The sequence below is a fragment of the Electrona antarctica genome (assembly GCF_951216825.1).
Source record: "Electrona antarctica genome assembly, chromosome: 3".
Classification (NCBI taxonomy): Eukaryota; Metazoa; Chordata; class Actinopteri; order Myctophiformes; family Myctophidae; genus Electrona; species Electrona antarctica.
Window position 1 is genome coordinate 13739642 of NC_136808.1, and position 24790 is coordinate 13764431.

A 24790-nucleotide genomic window follows, 5' to 3' on the forward strand; every position below is an offset into this window, starting at 1 on the left:
TTGCCGCAGTGGCTTACATATGCCCCTCCCACTGATATTGCCAGCCAATTACAATGGCTCACCCCTGCGGTCATGCGTAAGTAATTCGGAGGGGATTTATCCCCCCAAAAATAATTTTTTCTGCAAGAAACGGTTACATTTTTCGCTTTTGCGGCGCCCCCTATGGATGAAAATATAATCGCTTTTGGCTTTTGGTTGATTAAACCACCCACGACATCTGATTCAAATTTGGGATGGATTGGACATTCCGTTCGTGATTTTAGGCATTTTTTGTAAAATAGGCCCCTCCCGCTAACTTCGGACGACGATTAAGGCCGCACGATACGGACAAAAAAATTCAAAAAATCTGAAAAAAATTTAAACGCGGTCGATATGGTCCAGAGATCATGTGTATCGATTTCTGTGAGATTCAGACAAAATCTGTATGAAACAGAAAATAAAGGTGTGTTTTGAAGAAAATTCAAAATGGCGGAAAATCTATCCTGACGCAAATGGGCGTGGCCTATATGGGGAGATGCGTCATGGCCCAAGGAATACAGGGAGAAAGGAATTTGAATTTACGACCTACGGTTCAAGAGTTTATAAGCCAAAACGTAACGTGGGCTGTTATAGCGCCACCATGAGGCCGACCGATGTAATTATAAGTTAATTAATTTTAGTAAGTATTACGAATTATCCCTCCAAGTTTTGTAACTATAGCCCTTACGGTCTCCGAGGAAAAAATACTTGAACGTGATTTTTCGCATTTTCCCATTCATGTCAATGGGGAAATTTTATTCACTAATAAATTCATATCAATTAAACTATACAATATTTCTCTTAGCAATGAGCAAGCACACCATTTCCGATTTTTCCGGTCAATTTGACATATGGGTCAAGTGCGTACAGTTAAAACTGTGGGAGGAGTAGCGTTTCAAAAAAAGGGTTACTCCAGTAAAATAAACTAGAAAGGTCGCAATTTTAAAAAATTGCAAAGTGTGGTTGCCGCAGTGGCTTACATATGCCCCTCCCACTGATATTGCCAGCCAATTACAATGTCATGTCACCCCTGCGATCATGCGTAAGTAATTCGGAGGGGATTTATCCCCCCAAAAAACATTTTTCTGCAAGAAACGGTTACATTTTTCGCATTTGCGGTGCCCCCTATGGATGAAAATGGAATTGCTTTTGGCTCTGTGTTGATGCCATCCCCCAGGACATGTGATTCAAATTTGGGATGGATTGGACATTCCGTTCGTGATTTGTGGCATTTTTGTAAAATAGGCCCCTCCCGCTAAATTTGGATGACGATTAAGGCCGAACGATACGGACAAAAAAAATTCTAAAAATCTGAAAAAAATTTAAACGCGGTCGGATAGGTCCAGCGATCAAGTGTACCGATTTCTGTGAGATTCGGACAAAATCTGTAGATTTAGAAAATAAAAGTGTGTTTGGAGAAAATTCAAAATGGCGGAAAATCTATCATAACGCAAATGGGCCTGGCCTATATGCGGAGATGCGTCATGAACCAAGGAATCCATGGAAAAAATATTTTTGATTTTACGACCTACGGTTCAAGAGTTATAAGCCAAAACGTAAAGTGGGCTGTTATAGCACCACCATGAGGCCGACCGATAACATTATAAGTTAATTAATTTTAGTAATTATTATGAACCTACCCTCCAAGTTTTGTAACTATATCCCTTACAGTCACAGAGGAAAAAATACTTGAATGTGATTTTTTGCACTTTCCCATTCATGTCAATGGGGAAATTTAATTCACCAATAAATTAATATCAATTAAACTATACAACATTTCTCTTAACAAAATACAAGCTCACGATTCCCGATGAAGCCGGTCAATTTGACATATGGCTCAAGTGCGTACAGTCAAAACTGTGGGAGAAGTAGCGTGCCAAAGTTTAGGGTTACTCTAGAAAGTGAAAGTGAAATAATAAAGTGTTCCAATTACAATAGTCTGGTTGCCCTGTTAGGGCAACCACACTAATAACATTGACAGCTATAAGGTGTTGAAAGCTTGCCCAGCTTAGCAACTATTTGGATTGGCATTGGACAATCGCTTTTGGGGTGGGGTTCAGCGAAGGGCTAATTGACTGATATTGCCAGCCAATTACAATGGCTCACCCCTGCGGTCATGCGTAAGTAATTCGGAGGGGATTTATCCCCCCAAAAATAATTTTTCTGCAAGAAACGGTTACATTTTTCGCTTTTGCGGCGCCCCCTATGGATGAAAATATAATCGCTTTTGGCTTTTGGTTGATTAAACCACCCACGACATCTGATTCAAATTTGGGATGGATTGGACATTCCGTTCGTGATTTTAGGCATTTTTTGTAAAATAGGCCCCTCCCGCTAACTTCGGACGACGATTAAGGCCGAACGATACGGACAAAAAAAATTCAAAAAATCTGAAAAAAATTTAAACGCGGTCCGATAGGTCCAGAGATCATGTGTATCGATTTCTGTGAGATTCAGACAAAATCTGTAGAAACAGAAAATAAAGGTGTGTTTTGAAGAAAATTCAAAATGGCGGAAAATCTATCCTGACGCAAATGGGCGTGGCCTATATGGGGAGATGCGTCATGGCCCAAGGAATACAGGGAGAAAGGAATTTTGAATTTACGACCTACGGTTCAAGAGTTATAAGCCAAAACGTAACGTGGGCTGTTATAGCGCCACCATGAGGCCGACCGATGTAATTATAAGTTAATTAATTTTAGTAAGTATTACGAATTATCCCTCCAAGTTTTGTAACTATAGCCCTTACGGTCTCCGAGGAAAAAATACTTGAACGTGATTTTTCGCATTTTCCCATTCATGTCAATGGGGAAATTTTATTCACTAATAAATTCATATCAATTAAACTATACAATATTTCTCTTAGCAATGAGCAAGCACACCATTTCCGATTTTTCCGGTCAATTTGACATATGGGTCAAGTGCGTACAGTTAAAACTGTGGGAGGAGTAGCGTTTCAAAAAAAGGGTTACTCCAGTAAAATAAACTAGAAAGGTCGCAATTTTAAAAAATTGCAAAGTGTGGTTGCCGCAGTGGCTTACATATGCCCCTCCCACTGATATTGCCAGCCAATTACAATGTCATGTCACCCCTGCGATCATGCGTAAGTAATTCGGAGGGGATTTATCCCCCCAAAAAACATTTTTCTGCAAGAAACGGTTACATTTTTCGCATTTGCGGTGCCCCCTATGGATGAAAATGGAATTGCTTTTGGCTCTGTGTTGATGCCATCCCCCAGGACATGTGATTCAAATTTGGGATGGATTGGACATTCCGTTCGTGATTTGTGGCATTTTTGTAAAATAGGCCCCTCCCGCTAAATTTGGATGACGATTAAGGCCGAACGATACGGACAAAAAAAATTCTAAAAATCTGAAAAAAATTTAAACGCGGTCGGATAGGTCCAGCGATCAAGTGTACCGATTTCTGTGAGATTCGGACAAAATCTGTAGATTTAGAAAATAAAAGTGTGTTTGGAGAAAATTCAAAATGGCGGAAAATCTATCATAACGCAAATGGGCCTGGCCTATATGCGGAGATGCGTCATGAACCAAGGAATCCATGGAAAAAATATTTTTGATTTTACGACCTACGGTTCAAGAGTTATAAGCCAAAACGTAAAGTGGGCTGTTATAGCACCACCATGAGGCCGACCGATAACATTATAAGTTAATTAATTTTAGTAATTATTATGAACCTACCCTCCAAGTTTTGTAACTATATCCCTTACAGTCACAGAGGAAAAAATACTTGAATGTGATTTTTTGCACTTTCCCATTCATGTCAATGGGGAAATTTAATTCACCAATAAATTAATATCAATTAAACTATACAACATTTCTCTTAACAAAATACAAGCTCACGATTCCCGATGAAGCCGGTCAATTTGACATATGGCTCAAGTGCGTACAGTCAAAACTGTGGGAGAAGTAGCGTGCCAAAGTTTAGGGTTACTCTAGAAAGTGAAAGTGAAATAATAAAGTGTTCCAATTACAATAGTCTGGTTGCCCTGTTAGGGCAACCACACTAATAACATTGACAGCTATAAGGTGTTGAAAGCTTGCCCAGCTTAGCAACTATTTGGATTGGCATTGGACAATCGCTTTTGGGGTGGGGTTCAGCGAAGGGCTAATTGACGATATGCACACCGCTGCCATCTTGCCAGCAAGGTGCTAACTAGGTGTAACTTCCCATAGACAGCCCATTCATACAAATAGAAAGGTCCTATCTAATTGTATTAAATAATGTCAAACTCACCAACATTGCAGCTGTATGGAATTATCCTCTTTCTAGCTGCAATGTGTTTGTTTAATAAAAATCCACTGTAGACATGTTATGACTCATAACTTATGAGCTCCTTTCTGTCAAGAAAGAATTTCCTTGCAGGTGGTTTGGAAGTGCTCGTTGACTATCACTCAGCAGCCCATGCGTACCACCTGTTTTGAATTTGCACATAATGCAGGAGGTTGCTTTACTGATAACGAGTGCTACCAAACTCTGACACTTAGAAAAAATCTGCAAGGAATTTCTTGACAGGAAGTAGCTCATGACATGTCTACAGTGGATTTTTATGAAACAAACACTTTGCAGATAGTAAGAGGATAATTCATGCTTTTCGTGCAGCTGCAATGTTGGTGAGTTTGACTTTGTTTAATTCCATCAAATAGGACTTCTCTGTTTGCATGAATGGGCTGTCAATGGGAAGTTGCACCTTGCTGACAAGATGGCAGCCATGTGCATATCGTCAATTGCTGGGCTTGTGTTGGACCACGGTCTTTGAGAATAGGTTTGGCAATGCAAGGCAGTAGTAGGTTGTTAACAGCCTCGTCACTAATCGGACAGAGCAATCTTTGTAATCTTCACCAATAATGATTACAAAACTACTTCACAACAACAATGTTGGTGTAACTCAGGGATTCACTGAACAATATATATTGCTACATGCAGAGACGAAATGTTTTTATAATCATCATAGGGGCCCGTCCCCCCTCCCACACTTATTTGTAACACTTTTTAAACGTGTCACAGTGTTTAGATTATAAACAGAAGAGCATGTTTAAATGCCATGATTGCAGGCTATTCCTGTCCGCCTCGGCAGGTGCTGTGTTCTGTCGCTGGGACGGCGGAAGGTTTCAACGGCAGGCTGGCATCGCTGTTGCCAGCCAGGGTGTTCTTGCTGGTGGTGGTTTCATTGTGAACAAGTAGCCTAAGCAGAGTACAGTACTGTATGCATGCATACCCATACCTACCTGGCAGGTGAAAACAAGCACCCAGATTAGCATTTCAATGCGTGATCTGCATGTGTACAAGAGGACAGGCAACGCGGTCCACCCCCCACCACCCCCCGCCCCAGACAGTGAAGAAAAAATAGGTGTTAAGGTGCCAGACTTGGATGGTTAGAGCGGTCAATGCAAGACGAGAATTGTGCGAACGGGTGCGGTGCGACCTGGTGCTGTACAAACGGGACGAACCGAGGCGAATATATATTCAGGTCCAATTCCTCATGGGGGCCGAGACCCCTGGTCCAATTCCTCATGGGGGCCGAGGCCCCCTGGCCCCCACAGACTCTCCTTCACTGGCTACATGCAACAACACAACTTTTCCTACAGACAGATATGCCAGTACATTGAGCGACAGTGTTGGTCATGAGCCTTAGCTTGTGCTGGTGAATTGCATGCCTGCGATTGGATTGTAGGCCCCCATGATATCTTGTTTTATTATTATTATTGTTATTATTATTAATAATTTATTGTTGACTTGTGAAAAGTCTTGATGAAATATTAAAGAAGAGTACCTCAAGTTGCCATGTATTGCTGTACTTAATATTCCCATGTTTAGTGATGATTTGACAAAAAGGATGTTTAGTGTTCTAGGGTTATAGTAAATATAGTGTAGAGTGGACTGTACCTCCGTCCATAAAGGCTCAACCTCAGCCATGTCTCTGGGCTGACTTCTCACACAGGTTAAACATGCTTGGCTTCAGGGTAGAATATGATTATAGCATGATGGAGGACCTGGAAATGGAGGAGATATCTTTGGATATCAAGTCCACTATTCTGTCATGCCTGCTACAGCCTACTTGTGTAGAGCCCCCTGTATACATGGCACCCATTTAACCCATTTTGACCTGAGGCCGATTCTAAACGAAACGCCTCCTAAAAACCTAGCCTAAGGTTTTCTGAAAACCACACACACACACACACACACACACACACCATTGTATAAGAGTCGCAGGAATGAAAAGATTGCAACTTATCTTGCTCGTGAAAGTACATTACTGGTATTCACAGGACCTCAGCCTCTGGGGATGTATGTACTGTATGTATGAGTACTGTATAATTAAATCAATACATTTTTCACCCATCATTCCATCATTCGGTCTTGTCTGTCTGTCTTTCTGGAAAATGAGAAGAACAAGGATCCACACACACACACACACACACACACACACACAAACACACACATGGTTAAAATGGAGTTACAATGGGTTTGTATAGGAAGGGGGCGGGGCAGCTAAAATTAATATCTAATATCTAAATACTGAATCGAGCCTGAGTGGACAATAAAATGACGTTTTTGTGAAATAAGTGAAATATCCCTTTAAACTGAAATGACATTGATAAATTCCAAAAATTATCAAAACATTCTGCGGCACTGGCACCCCTTTGAGAACCACTGCACTAGAGGAAAGGTCATGGGATCAGTCTTCTACAGAACAGTGAACATCCAATCTTTATTTCAGACTAATGGGTCCATAACAGATAAAAACAATACAGGGGACAATTCAACAGGAATTAAAACATACAAAAATCAAAAAAGAAAACACTCTCCAATGTCTCCAGAAATAGGAAGAGTACCTGATGCTGCTCTTCTTAGGCATGGTCAAAGTCATTATGATTTCATTTTTTGAGACATTCAACCTCATCATAAAACTGAACATTAGATTCACGTGTTCATTCACTGGGCACGCGAACACAAAAAAAGTGCCGTTCTTGATTGAGTTTGCGCACACGAAACACGCATGCATGGGGCCTTTTGATTGGTGTAGCTCCAGGGCCCTCGGAGGGGTCGATTCGGCACTGTAACCAGGTCATCTGCATACATTTGATGGTTAAGGAATAAGGACCATCATACAACCAGTCCTACACATTTTAAGATTTGTTGAGTAGTGAGAGCAGTGAGCAGGTGGGGGAAATCTAGAGAGGTGTACAGTAGATATGCCCTGGAAAGAATACAGAATACATGTGTGTGAATGAGAGGAACCCAAGTGGAACAGTGAGGTCACAGGGAGTAGACGTGAAGAAGGTGGAGGACTTTAAGTACTTAGGGGCAACATTTCAGAGCAATGGAGAGTGTGGAAAAGAGGTGAAGAAACGAGTGCAAGCAGGTTGGAATGGGTGGAGAAAAGTGTCAGGTGTGATTTCAATAATGAAATGGAAGCCGGTGTACCAAATGGTGGTGAGACCAGCTATGTTGTATGGTTTAGAGACAGTCGCACTGAGGAAAAGACATGTAGCAGAGCTGGAGGTAGCAGAGACTAAAATGTTGAGGTTCTTTCTGGGATTAACAAGGATGGATAAGATTAGGAATGAGTACATCAGAGGGACAGCGCATGATGTTTTGGAGATAAAGCCAGAGAGGACTGAGATGGTTTGGACACGTACAGGGGAGGGTTAGTGAGTATGTCGGTAGAAGGATGTTGAGGCTGGAACTGCCTGACAGGAGGCCTAGAGGAAGACCAAAGAGAAGATTTATGGATGTAGTGAAAGAGGACATGAAGTTAGTTGGTGTGAGAGAAGAGGAGGCAGAACACAGGGTGAGATGGAGGCGACCCCTGAAGGGAAAAGCCGAAAGGAAAAGAAGAGAGTTTGTCCATATACACATTAAAAAGCACAGGTGATAAATCCCACCATGTTTGACCCCGTTAGTTATTAAAAAGGGCCCCGATATAGTATCACCCCATCTGAGCTCCATAATAGAAACTTCTACTCTTGACACGAGACAGAATTGACCTTGCAACCCAGATAGCATTGTATTAGAAGTTTCGGCATCCCAGTTAACACAGCCGACGCGAATCGCGTATCAATACGTTATCAATTAATCAAACGTCGGGTGCGAATCACGTATCAATACGTTTCAATCACTTTTTTATAGCATACTTTCATTCATCTTTTTACCCACCCGGACAATGAAGAACCATCGCCCTATCATTGCTGCTTAGTCCCGCTCACGTGATCAGAAAAAAAAACCAAAAAAAAAAAAAAAACCCTCCCCTCCTGAAAACAGGAGGGCGGGCCGCTTTACGTGTATAAACCAGTTAAAAATGGATGCGCCCATGCCGATCTAGTCTGTGTGTGAAAAGAATCAAATTTCACCTAACCTCGCCTCACCAGGCTTTCCTCCACCTATTGGCTTTTATACTCGATTCCCCCCTCCCCTCCTGTTTCTCCTGCAGGAGGAGGGCCTTGCGAGATGGGGGCTCATGTCTCGGAAAAAAACATGAACGGAACGCTGTTACGCTGCCTAACACATGATCTGCAGATTCTGCACCAGATCGGCTGCAACACACATGGACAGATGCATGTTTACTTCTTCATACTGTAGCGACCAAACGATCCCCGAGCCTACAATACTACGAACTAAAACGAACTACAGTATCGAGAGGATCCGCCATGACAACAGACAGTCTACCGTTGGTGGATCACGTATCGCCATGCAGAGCCGTCATAATCGGAGATCGCTCAGACGTGTGATTGTAACTCTTTTTTATTCATTATAATTGTAGTGATAAGACCGCAATGAACGGGGACGTAATCGACCCGGGTGTAATGTATAACGAACTTTTCCGCGTCCTAAACCGTGCATGCCCAGGCATGTTCCCTATACTAGCTTGAAAAACAAAATCAGCTCATGATGACAACGCGTCTCACCGTTATACTATAGTTCTGAACCGAACGGTGGAATGGGACTTTTTATAGCCGTACGATCAAGACTTTTGCTGCCCAATGTGCCCATGACCCCCCCCCCCCCCCCCCCCCCCCCAATGTTACTGCGATCAACACAATGACAGCAGTGAATCATCATCATCATCTAAAGGATGCAGAGTTATGAAGGTTTATAGTCAGACATTGACAGGCAGATATAACAATAAACACAATAAATATGCTATACATCCTATACACCGAATGAAAGCCCTGAATGTGTACTTTTACGAGGAAAAGAGTAAACATTGATCCCATGTACAGTCTGTCATAAATTGGTTACTGGGTGGATGCACATTGCGCCCACCAGATATAACTGCAGAGAAGACATGGACCCGAACTCAATATTCACAAAATAAGGCCTATAGCGACATATAAATACTATATACCGTATGAAACAGAAGACTCTCTGCTTTCATAAGAAAAAAACTTCTACTGTAGTAATAATAAAAATCACACCCATGTGAAGTGAGTGGTGCAACTCTGTCCCATATTCTGTTCTCTGCTTATTCAATACAGCTCGCTATATACGGACTGAGGCAGAAAGTCATGTAAACCTTTTATTTACAGTTTGGTCTGTAAACGTCTACTGTAATAATAAAAATCACACCCCTGTGAAGTGAGCGTTGCAACTGTTCTGTACTTATTCACTACAGCTCGCTATATACGGACTGAGGCAGAAAGTCATGTAAACCTTTTATTTACAGTTTGGTCTGTAAACTTCTACTGTAATAATAAAAATCACACCCCTGTGAACTGTTCTCTACAGTTGCGCGGTGCAACTGTAGAGAACAGTTGCACCGCTCACTTCACAGGGGTGTGATTTTTACGCAGTGCTCTTTACATTGTATGGAATGCATCCTACTAACAATTGTGACTACCCCCTGGGCCTTTAGTCAGGGTCGTGTGGGTGTGTCTGGGTGTGTGCCATTCCTGCCCATCAACAGCCATTCCTGGGAGAAATTATCTTGCAGTGTACTTTTGTGTACAGTATGTTACCATTGGAATTAATAAACGGGTTGCTGCACATTAAAGCAGTGCTCTTTACATTATCTGGAATCAGTGGAATGCATCCTTCTAACAATTCAGGTCTTACCGGTAACAGCTGATTCGCGTCTGGCTTTAGCCAGGCTATACTGGAACCTCAATACAAAGCAGTCACGTAACTTTTAGTTCACCTGTGTGTGCCCCCTCTCCCCCCGCCACAGCAGGGATTTTTTTTCCCCCCGTTTCACACTAAACTCAAGCATTTAGGTTCTAAACACTTATTTGTAACACTTTTTAAACGTGTCACAGTGTTTAGATTATATACAGAAGAGCATGTTTAAATGCCATGATTGCACTGAGTCATCTGGTACTCTTTAAACCAGGCTAGTCGCTTTGGTGAATTTCTGATCAGTATTATTATATGTCACGACACGAACAACTACCATGAAATCCTGACACTCTTTGATGTTGTGGACGATATCCTGCATAACTAAATTCAGGACATGTGTGCTGTGCGGTGCAGTGAATGTAGACAGACACTAGTTCTGTCCGCCATGGCAGGTTCTGTGTTCTGTCGCTGGGTCGGCGGCAGGTACTGTATATGCATAGTGCATACCCTACCTGGCAGGTGAAAACAAGCCACCAGATTAGCATTTGTACAAGAGGACAGGCAACGCGGTCCACCCCCCACCCCCGTGCCAGGACAAAAGGTTAAAGGTGCATTCAGACTTGGATGGTTAGAGTGGCGCGATAACAAACTATCTTTACACCTGGGAAAAACTGAATCCATTCTCTTTGGATCTAATAGTAATCTCAGCAAGGAAAATGGCTTCTTGGCTACTTGTGAAAAGTCTTGATGAAATATTAAAGAAGAGTACCTCAAGTTGCCATGTATTGCTGTACTTAATATTCCCATGTTTAGTGATGATTTGACAAAAAGGATGTTTAGTGTTCTAGGGTTATAGTAAATATAGTGTAGAGTGGACTGTACCTCCGTCCATAAAGGCTCAACCTCAGCCATGTCTCTGGGCTGACTTCTCACACAGGTTAAACATGCTTGGCTTCAGGGTAGAATATGATTATAGCATGATGGAGGACCTGGAAATGGAGGAGATATCTTTGGATATCAAGTCCACTATTCTGTCATGCCTGCTACAGCCTACTTGTGTAGAGCCCCCTGTATACATGGCACCCATTTAACCCATTTTGACCTGAGGCCGATTCTAAACGAAACGCCTCCTAAAAACCTAGCCTAAGGTTTTCTGAAAACCACACACACACACACACACACACACACACCATTGTATAAGAGTCGCAGGAATGAAAAGATTGCAACTTATCTTGCTCGTGAAAGTACATTACTGGTATTCACAGGACCTCAGCCTCTGGGGATGTATGTACTGTATGTATGAGTACTGTATAATTAAATCAATACATTTTTCACCCATCATTCCATCATTCGGTCTTGTCTGTCTGTCTTTCTGGAAAATGAGAAGAACAAGGATCCACACACACACACACACACACACACACACACAAACACACACATGGTTAAAATGGAGTTACAATGGGTTTGTATAGGAAGGGGGCGGGGCAGCTAAAATTAATATCTAATATCTAAATACTGAATCGAGCCTGAGTGGACAATAAAATTACGTTTTTGTGAAATAAGTGAAATATCCCTTTAAACTGAAATGACATTGATAAATTCCAAAAATTATCAAAACATTCTGCGGCACTGGCACCCCTTTGAGAACCACTGCACTAGAGGAAAGGTCATGGGATCAGTCTTCTACAGAACAGTGAACATCCAATCTTTATTTCAGACTAATGGGTCCATAACAGATAAAAACAATACAGGGGACAATTCAACAGGAATTAAAACATACAAAAATCTAAAAAGAAAAACATACAGACACTCCAATGTCTCCAGAAATAGGAAGAGTACCTGATGCTGCTCTTCTTAGGCATGGTCAAAGTCATTATGATTTCATTTTTTGAGACATTCAACCTCATCATAAAACTGAACATTAGATTCACGTGTTCATTCACTGGGCACGCGAACACAAAAAAAGTGCCGTTCTTGATTGAGTTTGCGCACACGAAACACGCATGCATGGGGCCTTTTGATTGGTGTAGCTCCAGGGCCCTCGGAGGGGTCGATTCGGCACTGTAACCAGGTCATCTGCATACATTTGATGGTTAAGGAATAAGGACCATCATACATAACAATTGTGACTACCCCCTGGGCCTTTAGTCAGGGTCGTGTGGGTGTGTCTGGGTGTGTGCCATTCCTGCCCATCAACAGCCATTCCTGGAAGAAATTATCTTGCAGTGTACTTTTGTGTACAGTATGTTACCATTGGAATTAATAAACGGGTTGCTGCACATTAAAGCAGTGCTCTTTACATTATCTGGAATCAGTGGAATGCATCCTTCTAACAGCTGATTCGCGTCTGGCTTTAGCCAGGCTATACTGGAACCTCAATACAAAGCAGTCACGTAACTTTTAGTTCACCTGTGTGTGCCCCCTCTCCCCCCGCCACAGCAGGGATTTTTTTTCCCCCCGTTTCACACTAAACTCAAGCATTTAGGTTCTAAACACTTATTTGTAACACTTTTTAAACGTGTCACAGTGTTTAGATTATATACAGAAGAGCATGTTTAAATGCCATGATTGCACTGAGTCATCTGGTACTCTTTAAACCAGGCTAGTCGCTTTGGTGAATTTCTGATCAGTATTATTATATGTCACGACACGAACAACTACCATGAAATCCTGACACTCTTTGATGTTGTGGACGATATCCTGCATAACTAAATTCAGGACATGTGTGCTGTGCGGTGCAGTGAATGTAGACAGACACTAGTTCTGTCCGCCATGGCAGGTTCTGTGTTCTGTCGCTGGGTCGGCGGCAGGTACTGTATATGCATAGTGCATACCCTACCTGGCAGGTGAAAACAAGCCACCAGATTAGCATTTGTACAAGAGGACAGGCAACGCGGTCCACCCCCCACCCCCGTGCCAGGACAAAAGGATAAAGGTGCATTCAGACTTGGATGGTTAGAGTGGCGCGATTACATGCAAAGTCAATGCAAAGACGAGAATTGCGCGAACGGGCGCGGCGCGACCTGGCACAGTACAAATGGGACGAACCAAGGCGAATATATATAAGGTCTAATTCCTCATGGGGGGCGATATATAAGGTCTAATTCCTCATGGGGGACGAGGCCCCGTGGCCCCCACGGACTCTACGTCACTGTCCCGGATTGATTACTGCAATAGCCGCCTTGGTGGATTGATGGACGTTTGGAGGTGGTGCACTTCCAAAGTCCTCAACAAACTCCCAACACGTCCAAAACTCAGCTGCTCGCCTGCTCACCAGTGCACACTCAGACTGAACCACATTACACTTGTCCTCGCCCTCCTACACTGGCTCCCCGTCAAACAAAGAATTCACTACAAAATTTTGCTCACCACCTACAAAGCACTCAACAACCTGGCTCCCCCTGACCTCTCCGATCTTCTCAAACCCTACTTTTGTTCCTTAGTCTTTGCGCTTGGGGTATTTAGAAAAGCGCTATATATATCATTTCTTTTTCTTTTTGGCTTTCTCCTTTATTTTATATTTTTTATAGAGGGACAGACAGTAGGCTGACAGGAAATGGGGAGAGAGATGGGGGGGGGGGTGACATGCAGTAAAGGCCGTCGGGATCGGGAGTCGAATCCGCGGCACACTGCCAGACTTGGACTACCGGCCAAGGTGCCTGGACCGCTGAGTCACGGCCCAGGCCAAGCAGTGAAGCACTATATATATTTGAGCTATTATTTTTACTAGACCGGTGCCCGGCTGTAGTGCACCGAGTCAGTAACAATGGAAGTTGGAGATCCATGCCCCACCCAGTTATGCAATACCTGTACCCGTGTCAGAGTACCCGTTCCCCCCATCTGTCTGTGTCCCTTTTATGCCCATATATGGACATTTCTGTATCTGTCTCTCTGTGTTCTTTATTCATCTGAAGTTCTGTGTCAGGCATGCCCAAATATGGAGTGTTGTGATGTCAGAACAGGCCAGCTCCATATATGGAGCAGAGGACTTTTGTGGCGGTTCTGGACCGTGGGTTCGACCAACTCGACATCGAGCACTGCACTTTCCCTGTGGGGGTGTGGAACGTGAATTTGAAGTCGGTGGGGCAAACGGTTCTCGACTTACGTGCATTACATCCGTACACACAGACAGAGACATGGTGCATTTATATTATATTGTGTTCATATTGGATGTGTTCTACTTTACTGCCTATAGTGTATTTTGTGATCCTGATTGGTTTGATGCAACCTATGCCCTCCAACCCCACAAGGCCACTGGCCATGACAATATTCCCTCCAAATTTCTCAGAGACTCAGCCATCTCTATAGCTCCAATCATCACCCACATAGTAAACCTCTCCATCAAACAGGGACAGGTCCCCCAAGATTTCAAACTGGCCAAAGTAACCCCCCTGCACAAGAAAGGGAGTAAATTAGACCCCGGCAACTACCACCCTATTTCTAGAAAACAGATGGTGGAAGTGAACGGAACACTGTCCCCCCCCTCCCAGTGAGCTGTGGCGTTCCACAAGGAAGCATACTAGGGCCTCTACTGTTCCTAATATATGTAAACGACATGACTTCAGCTTGTGACTGCAACTTGTTCCTGTTCGCAGATGACTCGGCACTGCTGGTCTCGGACAGGAACAAACTGCAGGTTGAAAATGCCCTCAGCTCTGAACTAGGTAGAATCTGCACCTGGCTCGCTGATAACAAACTATCTTTACACCTGGGAAAAACTGAATCCATTCTCTTTGGATCTAATAGTAATCTCAGCAAGGCAAATGGCTTCTTGGTTAGAGTGGGTGACAATGTTATCACACGTAAAGATGAAATTACCTACCTAGGTTCCATCCTGGAGGCTAATCTTTCCGGTGATAAAATGGCCACCAACGTAATCAAACTGGAAAGGTCGCAATTTAAAAAAATTGCAAAGTGTGGTTGCCGCAGTGGCTTACATATGCCCCTCCCACTGATATTGCCAGCCAATTACAATGTCGCGTCACCCCTGCGATCATGTGTAAGTAATTCGGAGGGGATTTATCCCCCAAAAATCATGTTTTTGCACTATACGGTGACATTTTTGGCATTTGCGGTGCCCCCTATGGATGAAAATGGAATTGCTTTTGGAACTTGGTTGATTGAACCACCCGCGACATGTGATTACAATTTGGGATGGATCGGACATTCTGTTCGTGATTTATGGCATTTTTTATAAAATAGGCCGCTCCTACTATCTTCGGACGACGATTACGGCCGAACGACACACACTACCAAAATTCTGCAGTTGGTGTTTTAATCGGATGGGTCCGGAGATCATGTGTGCCGATTTTTGTGAGATTTGGACAAAATCTGTAGGAGGAGGAACCAAAAGTGTGTTTTGGAGAAAATTCTAATTTTGCAGGATTTCTTTCTAGGTTGAAAATGGGCGTGGCCTATATGTGGAAATGCATCATGACCCAAGGAATACATGGAAAAGGAATTTGATTTTACGACTTACGGTTCAAGAGTTATAGGGAAAAACGCAAAATCATTTTTCTGCAAGAAACGGTTAAATTTTTCGCATTTGCGGCGCCCCCTATGGATGAAAATGGAATCGCTTTTGGCTTTTGGTTGATTAAACTACCCGCGACATCTGGACATTCCGTTCGTGATTTTAGGCATTTTTTGTAAAATAGGCCCCTCCCACTAACTTCGGACGACGATTAAGGCCGAACGATACGGACAAAAAAAAATCAAAAAATCTGAAAAAAATTGAAACGCAGTCCGATAGGTCCAGAGATCATGTGTACCGATTTCTGTGAGATTCGGAAAAAATCTGTAGAATCAGAAAATAAGAGTGTGTTTTGTAGAAAATTCAAAATGGCGGAAAATCTATCCTGACGCAAATGGCGTGGCCTATATGGGGAGATGCGTCATGACCCAAGGAATCCAGGGCAAAACTCATTTTGATTTTACAACCTATGGTTCAAGAGTTATAAGCCAAAACATAAAGTGGGCTTCCCCATTATAAGTCTATGGAGAACTAATTAATTAATCATCAATTAAACTATACAACGGATCTCTTAGCAATGAGCAAGCACATGATTCCCGATGAAGCCGGTCGATTTGACATATGGCTCGAGTGTGTGCGGCAAAAACTGTGGGAGGAGTAGTGTGCCAAAGTATCCAAATGTACAATAACAATAGTCTGGTTGCCCTGTTAGGGCAACCACACTAATAAAGAAATAAAAGGTAAGGGGAACAATAGTATGGTTGCCCATAGGCAACCACACTAATAATAAAGTGTTACAATTACAATAGTCTGGTTGCCCTTTAGGGCAACCACACTAATAAAGTGTTACGATTACAATAGTCTGGTTGCCCTTTAGGGCAACCACACTAATAATACAACTCCAGTAGGAGAGGTGGCTGGATCACCTTGGGCCAAATTGACAATACAATATGATAGGCCGCTGTATATTATACATTTTTGCTTCCTGGCTCAATGGAAGACACAAATGTTGCTTTCTTTTCCTGTTTTTACGAGATCTGAATAGCACCCATGTACTTAAGTGCACAACTGGTGCACTGGTGTGTGCGGCGTTTGTTAAATGAATGGGAGCCATCTGCTGTGGTCTGGCAAGGTGTCAGCAGCTATTGGGGTTCATTTAGGTAAACACAGATCCACACTAGCAGAATGCACAGGGACAGACTAAGTGATTTGGGGGCCTAATGCAGGCATGTGGTGCCCCAAACCCCTTCTTTAATTGCTATTTATTGTTGCTGTCGGGAAACCTTGTAATGTCCAATGGAACCTGTCTTCCAATGGATCCAACGTAGTTATGATTTAGTCACAAGCTCACCAATCTGAGAACCCATCGTCAAAAAATAAGGGGAAAACAGTGCCCTCTTTTCCTTTGAATTTTGACAGAGTCAACAGTCTGTCTCGACTCGAGAGACTACAAGCTCACAGACAGACTTAACCGCACCTCCCAGGTTGAAACCTTTGGTTTGAACCCGGATTAGGCGATAATGTTCCAAACATGCAGAGCATGTCACACTGCGAGCTCGTCGGTTTTACTAGTTTCACTACTTTGGCTTAACATTGTCATAAGTACGAAGCACGAAATCAGGCAGTAAGTTATAAATAACAAACAGATGAAATATGGAGATGCAAGGCTTCTGCAAACAGCTCCATCAATCAGACACCACAGGCTCCATTTTCGTCACCGCTAAACCCCATATCCCTAAACTTCTTTGCCTTTTTTACTATTTTGAAAAACATTTTTGAATAGTTCAACTAGCCAATCTACATTGACACATCGTGAGCTTGTAGACTGGCCATTTTAACTATTCAAAAATGTTTTGTAAAATAGTAAAAAAAGGCATACGGTGCCCTAGACTAGTACTGTAGCAGCACTGCTGCAAAGGTATTTGAAGAAGGCATAGAAGAAGACACAGTGGGTCTGCGTCTTAAATCCATAAACACACAAATAAGTGTGTAAAAATCTGTCATTATATCTCTCATTATTATTTTCAATGTCTTTCTTATGTAAAGACTAGAAAAAGTGCCCTTCTGGGCTGCGCTGCGTTGAGTAGTTGTGGCGATTTGTACAAAACGGGTACAAAGCGGGCTACTCCTGTAAAGTTTAGAAGCCAATCGTAGCCAGTGAGGGTGGATTATGAATCAAACAAACCCGTCTTGATCACATGACTATGGAGAGCATGTGTACCGATTTGCGTGACATTTGGATAAAATCTGAAGGAGTAAAATTAGAAAATGTGTTTTACATATGTCGGCCTCCTGGTGGCGCTATAAAGAGCAGATGTGAAAAATTCCAGGCAAAGGTTTGTCCTTGGCCTCTAGGGAGTTGGCATACAAAGTTATCCACAGATCCGTGCAGTTAGAGGTAAAAACACTTTTCGGCCAGTTATAGCGCCACCATGAGGCTGAGTTGAAAATGTTCATGTGGCATTTCTTCCTCGGCCTAGTGGGAATGTGCGTGCACAATGTCACAGAAATCACACGATGTGTTCATGATTTGCAGCATTTTGTTTGAAACTGAGCACTCCTGCGAACTTTGGAAGCCAATCTTAGCCAATCAGGATGGAGTCTGAGAAATCAGAAAGACCCGTTTCGTTGAATGGCTCTGGAGAGACTGTGTACCAATTTGCGTGATGTTTGGACAAAATCTGTAGGTGTACTGTCCAAAAACTTGTTTTGCACAAAGCGGCCTCCTGGTGGCGCTATAAGAGGCCGTTCTGGAAATTTTGGGGCAGAGGTTCATCGTTGGCATCCAGGGAGTGTGTGTGCCAAATTTGGCATCGTCCGGGTTAACGGTGCCGGAGATTAGCTGTTCACAGACGGACGGACACACGGACGGACGGACACACGGACACACGGACACACGGACGGACGGAGTGCAAAACATACTCTCTCCCCATGCCTTCGGCCTGGTGGAGACAATAACTTTATTTTCAAAGTATTGTTCCAGCCAGTTTCATTTCCTTTGCCATGTAAAGACTTTTTCCAGTTCAACAGTGATGTGCACCACTTCAATACGAGACAGGCAAATCATTTACATCTCCCAAAGTGTCATGATCTGTCTCTCCACAGACCATGTCAGCCCTGGCCACTCCCACTTTCCTTTCCACACTGCAGTCCCATTCTCTCACCTGTCTCCAACTCCCTCATCAACCCACCTGTGAACACTTTGACAATTTACCTGCTCCCTATTTAACCGGACTACAAACAAACACTCACTGTCAGAACAAATGTCATTTTCCCCTAGCAGTCCTGTGTGTTCCTGGTTCGTTGTTTTTCGTGCTCCTTGAAAGGTTTGCATTTGGACTATTGATTTACTGCCTTGTACCTGAGTTTTGCCTTCTTGGTCTTCCTAAGTTTTTGTACTATTGAATAGTTTGGAATGTTTCCTGAGCTAGCTTACAGCTACCTTTTGTTTGTGACCCTTACTGCTTTTCAATAAATCTTTGGATTTTGAACCTTACTGTTTTGAGACTCTGCATTTTGGGTTCAGTCATCCTGATATCACAACAGTATGTTCTGACCAAAATATGAACCCAGCAGAGCTCAGACTTTTACACCATAAGGTGGTGGAATTTGAACATGTGGTTGGTCAGCTCAAGGCCTCTCCTCCTAACCGGCGTGCTGGACTTCAGAGGCAGATTTCTACCCAGCAGCTTTGGTTTAAAGCGAGACCATGGGTGAGTCATTTTGTCCCCCATTTGGATGTGGTCCGTGGGGAGCTTAAGAACTTTGAAACCAGCTCTCAACCGCATGCTTCCCAGCCAGCTCCTCACTTTGTTAGGGTTGGAGTGATGAGCATGCACCCCGCTAACCTGGATGTTAACCAGCAGAGCACCCAGTCTATGGATTTATTTCCCCATTTCCGTGACAGTGAAGAGGTTCCCGTTTTTTCTAATCAACAAAATCCTTTTTATGGCACCCGTCTGGCTCGGGGAGGTCCCCGTTGCGCCAACAGGCGTGGGGGTGGCTCCCTGGGTCTCCCACCCACCAAGCCCACCCGGCCAGCCTGTCCTGACAGTGTGGGGAACCATGGGTCTGCTAGAAGGCATGGTCGCCGTGGCCGCCTACACCACCAGGAACCTCCGCCGCCCAGCTCTCCACGGCCCAGCCTGCCCAGCTCTCCGCCGTCCAGCTCTCCGCCGCCCAGCTCTCCGCCGTCCAGCCAGCCCAGCTCTCCCCTGCCTGGCACCCCGCTGCCTGTCATCCAGAGCACCGCACTGCCCAGCGTCCACGAGCCCTTGCCAGCTGCCTCCATTGGTGACCTGCCTGCGCCCTCTGCACCCTCACCGGCTGTATCTCCTGCTGACCTGCCAGAGCCCTTGCCAGCCATCTCCCTAGATGTCCTGCCTGCGCCCTCTGCACCCTCAACAGCCACATCAGCCGAGGACCTGCCAGAGCCCTTGTCAGTCGTCTCCAGTGGTGACCGGTGTCAACCTGAGGTTATGGAAGCTCTGCTCCTGGGCTATCTGGTCAGCTGCTTCCTACAGCTGCCAGGTGTGTTGGGTGATGGCTCTCCATCTCCAGAGTCTGCAGCACCCTCCTCATCCCCTGGGTGTGCAGTGTTCTCTGGGGTCCCAGCATCCTCCTCGTCTCCTGGGTGTGCAGAGTCCTCTGGGGTCCCGTCTCCAGAGTCTGCAGCATCCTCCTCCTGTCCTGAGTCTGCAGTTCCGCCTGCAGTCCCGCCTGCAGCTCCGCCTGCAGCTCCACCTCCTCCGCCTGCAGCTCTGCCTGCAGTTCCGCCTGCAGCTCCTACTCCTCCGCCTGCAGTTCCGCCTGCAGCTCCGCCTCCTCCGCCTGCAGTTCCACCTGCAGCTCCGCCTCCTCCGCCTGCAGTTCCGCCTGCAGCTCCGCCTTCTCCGCCTGCAGTTCCGCCTGCAGCTCCTCCTCCGCCTGCAGCTCCGCCTGCAGTTCCGCCTGCAGCGCCGCCCCCTCCGCCTGCAGTTCCGCCTGCAGCTCCGCCTCCTCCGCCTGCAGTTCCGCCTGCAGCTCCGCCTCCTCCACCTGCTGTTCCGCCTGCAGTCCCGCCTGCAGCTCCGACTCCTCCGCCTGCAGCTCCGCCTGCAGTTCCATCTGCAGCCCCCTTGGCGTCGCCTCAGTCTGCAGCATCCCCGGCGTCGTCTCAGCCTGCAGCATCCCTGGTGTCGCCTCAGCCTGCAGCATCCCTGGCGTCGCCTGAGCCCGGCCTCCGGGCCGCCCTCCTGACGACGTCTCCGCAGCCTCGTCTCGGACTCCGGGCCTCCCTCCTGACGGCGCCTCCTCCGCCTCGTCTCGGCCTCCAGGGCGCCCTCCTGACGGCGCCTCCGCAGCCTCGTCTCGGCCTCCAGGCCGCCCTCCGGACGACGCCCCCACGTCTCGACCTCTGGGCCGCCCTCCGGATGATGTCACTGCCTCATCCCAGCATCCTGGCCGTCCCCCCGATGGAGCTCGTTCTGCCACCTCCCATCCTCCTGGACGTCCCCCTGAAGTCACCAGCCCTGCCTCTGGCCGTCGTCCTGGCCGCCCCCCTGAAGATCCCTGTTGCTCTGGTCCATTGCCTCAGGTTCCCTCCTCCAGGCCCCCTCCACCCGCCCTGCTCGTCCCTCGTCTATGTTGTGGGACGTCTGGTATCCGTCCCTTGAGAGGGGGGTACTGTCTAGCCGCAATTTGCAACTCTAGATTTTTTTATAATGGGATGAATCTAGAGTTGCAATACCCTCCATTGACTCCCCACTCATCATTTTGCGTTTGCGATCTGCTTGTCTTAAACGACGTTAAACTCACCAACATTGCAGCTGTAGTCCAAGCTTGAATTATTCTCTTTCAATCTGCAAAGCTTGTTTTTCATAAAAATCCCCCGTAGACATGTTATGAGCTACTTTCTGTCAAGAAATTCTGTGCAAGTGATTCTTTTTCTAAGTGCTGGAGTTTGGAAGCGCTCGTCGTAAGTCACTGAACGTCCCTGCATGCATCTGTTTCGCATTTGCACATAATGCAGGAGGCAGCAGCGCGACCCCTTAATACAAACGAGCGCTTCCAAACTCCAACATTTCTTCTTCTTGACAGAAAGTAGCTCATAACATGTCTACGGGGGATTTTTATGAAAAACAAGCTTTTTGGGTTCAGTCATCCTGATATCACAACACAAAGTTCCATACTGGTCTGTGTCAGTTCTCCATCAGATACAGGGGGGCCCAGCTATGGAACACCTATACAGCAATCTCATCAAATTCTACTTCATTAAATAATTTCAAACATGGGGCCCCTTCCTCGCACTTGTAAATGAGTTGCAGTTCCAAGATATTCCAGATTGAATGAGTTTAATCCTGAATCTGAGCATACTAGATATACGATTCCCGACGCAGCTGGGTTGTCCAGTATATTTATTATTAGGAACCATGTGTGGGTGCACTGCCACGTCCATTATGTTTTGGAGGGGTGACCAATGACCATGCCATGTTGTCTTGTCTTGTCTTGTCTTGTCGTACGTTTGTGTTTTGTTTCAAAACTTGATTCAGGTTATGTGGTTTGTAACTGTCATCATTTCCCTGTTAGCATAGGACTTATCTCTTTGGTATGTTCCATATGGGTGTGTCACATATACTGTCATATTATTTGATTTACTGTATACCCTGAAATCTTGAATAAACAAAACTGAAAAAAATAATAATTTCAAACATAAATTTAGGACCCACTTAATTGACCAGATAATTTTATTTCTTTGTATCTCTTTTCTCTAATCATGAACGGTAGATAACCAAGTATTCTAATCATGTTTTTTGTTTTGTTGTTTTGTTCTTGTTTTATATACTGCAATCATGTATTCTGGATACACTATATTTCTTGTACAATGTTTCATTGTGTTTTACATAGGTAGAGGCCTCGTATAAGCCCCTTGGGCTTTTTTGCTTCAGCCTAGCACTTTACCCTTCTTATATTTATATGTTCACTGTATTGTTTTTATACTGTGCTGAATAAAAATAAAAATAAATGGACATAGCTGTCAGATCGCTTTTTACTGTCAATTTAACCACAGTATATTCCTGGAAACACTAAAATAATTATGTTTTTCAGATCCAGCGCCATTTAAACGATCGGATCTGGAGAAGGTCGGACCATGGAAGATGGATTGCAATGGTACAACAGTACAGCAGTGGTGGAAAGTAACTAAGTACATTTACATTTGTACTTTACTTGAGTATTTCCATACTGTACTTTTACTCCACTACAATTATATGAAAACTTTAGTTACTAAACTTACTAGTAGTAGTTACTTTGTAGATTTTGATGAATTATTACAAAACAATGAAAACATATAGTAACCACTTCAGCGCTATATGCATTTTGGACATTTAGAAAATAGGTGATCTACAAGCTCACAATGTGATACATTGTGAGCTTGTAGAGTTGTAGACATTTGAAATTGATATGGGACATTCTGTATGAGTACTTTTACTTTTGGTAGGCTACTTTAAGTACATTTTGATGCCAATACGTTTGTACTTTTACTCAAGTAGGCCCTACATTTTGAATTCCGGACTTTTACTTGCAACAGAGTATTTCTAATATTGCAGTATTGATACTTTTACTCAAGTACTCAACATTTGAGTACTTTTTCCACCACTGATGTACAGTAAACAGATCGACTTTCTCACAAGGGTCCACAATTGTCCACAATCCTGAATACTATGGCGTCGGTGTGAACAAAGACATACTGCCATTATTTATCTTTACCCTTTCCAGGACCTATACATAACACCTGGTGTAACATTTCAAAGTTGTCCTTTGTCACCATGATCATCTAGCCGTACCGTACAATGTTTCCTAATGATAAACGGTCTCAACCTCAGCTTACATTGAAGAGCCAAGTAGCCAACATTCTAGCTTCAAGTATCAAGTTTCACGTTTTCATAAGTCAAATGCTCAACAATACATAGCAGTCATTACTGCATGGCATACTGGCATTAATGGCGGGCATTGGTGGAAAGTAACTATGTAGATTTACTTTAGTACTGTACTTAAAGGACCACTTCACCACTTTTCAACCTATCTTCATATAATAGGTCCTCACTAATAATCATGAAAAAATGGTGCAATTATTTTCTACTCGGTCTGTGTCTCAAACCGTCTTCCAGTGACATCATCGATGGGGAATAGAAGCTAATAGAAACTGCAGGCTTTCTAGTCCTGAAAAGTTGCAATGCGAAATCCACCGGCTCCCTGTCAAATCGATTAAAAAATCTTGACAATTGCTTATAAATCCCTCACAGCCAAGCTTATTTTTTTGAGTGGTGCAACTACTCCCTTACGGAGCTATGTGTGTGGCTGGGTGGGTGGGTGGCTGGCTGGCTGGCTGGATCTGAACACGAAAACAGCATGGTTGTTTTTCATCACCTGTGCGCAACCTAACCCACACACAAACACACACGCAGATATTAACTGTATATATGATGATTTCGGGTGTGCCAGTACAGTACAGTGACAGTACAGTACAGTAGAGGGTACAGTAGAGGGACCCCCACACGGTAAGTTAACTCTGTCAATTCTCAACCGTTTCGGACGTGGGGCGGCACGCCGGAACCACCCCCCTGGGCGCGTTCCTGGGGGTCTGGATGTTCCGGGGACCCCCCGGGGACGGGACCCCCGAGGACCCCCACATGGTAACTGTCATTTCTCTACCGTTTCGGACGCGGAGCGGCTCGCCGGAACCGGGCCGGCACCCTGGGTGCGTTCCTGTGGTGTGTGTAGTGGCAGTCAAAGGGTTTCTATGCAGAAAAGGAGCTCAGGCCAAGGTCAGAGGTTTAACAGTAACAATGGAACAATGGCATAGGTCAGCCAAGCATGGCGGCAGCCAAAGACCTAAAAGTGTTCCCACGTTGCAGGGCTGCCAAAGAACAAACAGTCCACCCACGGTAAGGTGTTTACCAAATCATCAGAGCACCAACCATGCAGAACAGAACAAAAGGGGGAATAAGAGCACATAGAATATCAGTAGCAGCAGAGACACTGATCAGTTCCAGTAATCAACTTTTATAAGTTCAAAGTAATATTTGAAGTGTCCTTGGAAGGCAACAGAAGAGAGAGAAAGATTAAGATAATCAAGAAACGACAGTTGAACAGGATGGGCTGTGATCTGGGCACGATCACTGGGAGTGCGTGGAAGAACACTTGCTATGATGAAAATACTCAAACAATATTGGGGAGATAGGC